The sequence below is a fragment of the Austrofundulus limnaeus genome, unplaced genomic scaffold (assembly GCF_001266775.1).
Source record: "Austrofundulus limnaeus strain Quisiro unplaced genomic scaffold, Austrofundulus_limnaeus-1.0 Scaffold155, whole genome shotgun sequence".
Taxonomy (NCBI): domain Eukaryota; kingdom Metazoa; phylum Chordata; class Actinopteri; order Cyprinodontiformes; family Rivulidae; genus Austrofundulus; species Austrofundulus limnaeus.
In genome coordinates, this window is record NW_013952557.1 from 611145 (window position 1) to 612703 (window position 1559).

Sequence of the window (1559 nt, forward strand, 5' to 3'; positions counted from 1 at the left end):
CATAGCATGTTGCTACCACAACACTAGCGCTCATCATCATCAGGAGACGTCAGCGTCTTTTATCGAGGCTTTCTGGTGACAAGCCCCTACTTGGGAGTGGCTACGTATGCTGTGTTTTTGGGAAATTGTAGTCGGTGAGTTTACTATTTTATACTAATTCTGTGAAATTACAATTTCTACTTCCTGTTATCTTCTTCGTCATCGTCTTTTTCACCAGTAGAAACAGCCGGTTGTTGATCACGTGACTCCCATGATGTGAAAAAGTGTTTCCATTGCTGTTTTGCGAAAAACACCAATTTTGATACAGCCGAAAAACCACCTCATCCTAACGCAAAACCATTTAGTCAAAAAATGTAATTTTTTTTCGAAATTGACGGGTTTCCATTGAGCAATTTTATTTTCGAAATTCTAAACTGCGGATTTTCATGGTCAATGGAAACAGCTGGTGACACCTGACAAACTGTAATGCTTCAGTTGTTAACTGTGTGTTCTATGACTTTGTATTTTTTGTGTTTTTATTATGTGTAGCACTTTGAACTGCCGTGTTGCTGAAACGTGAAATACAAATAAGATTGATTGATTGATTGAATGATTGATTGATTGATTTTCTACGAAGTAGTGAAGTAGGTAGCAAAAGAAGTACTTCTGGGTAAACACAATAAAAAACACTGGTGCACTTGCCTTGTCAAAAAATCACTAACACAAGTTTGTATTTATTCGTTTTATCAGTGGAAGCATTCAAGGCTTTATTCATGCAGTGGATACCATGTAGCTCATTAGTCCATGAATGTAAAAACGATGAATAAATGGACATAATGGAGGTTCAGAGTTAATATGTCAAATGTTGCAATGGGACCAGCGCATTTAATTTTCAGTGGTAAATAACTAAGGCTAAGTGAATGCAAAGAGGGAAATGTCAGGTATCAACAGTCAAACTACTAACCATAATGTGCTTAAATCAGGGTTTTAGTGTGAAAGTTGCCAGAGAGTATCCTAGCAACACCAGAACAGTTTTTTTTTAAAGCAAACCATTACCAAGATCCCCACGAGAGAGTTTTGAAAAAAAAAAATCTGCAAGCTTTTTATTCCGATGAAGAATTTAAACATGCACACTAGCTGCAGTAGCTCCATGCTTACACTGGTAAAACTGTACGGAACAAAAGATTCAAGGATAGTATTATTTTTTGGTAAACAGACTCAGATCATTTTATTCCTCACATTAATATTATTAATATTTTGTTGTTTTATAAAACACTACATTGCATACAATTTATAGGTGGAGGTCAACCTTTACACGACAATCTAACCTGCAGTTTTGGAAAAAAAATAACAATAACAAGAAGCACTCGGAGAGTGTAAACCTCCTCCAAGACCAATTATCCCCCATCCTGTAAGAGTTAATGCACAAAAGCAGAGATGGAAACACATTTGCCGAATAAGTTCTTTTTTTTGTGTCACTTCAGTAGAAAACGAAACCAAATATTGTAAGAAATTCGTGTTTATTATCGACTGAAATCAGATGAAAACACACAGGTTAAATAAATTGATCTGTGATAAGA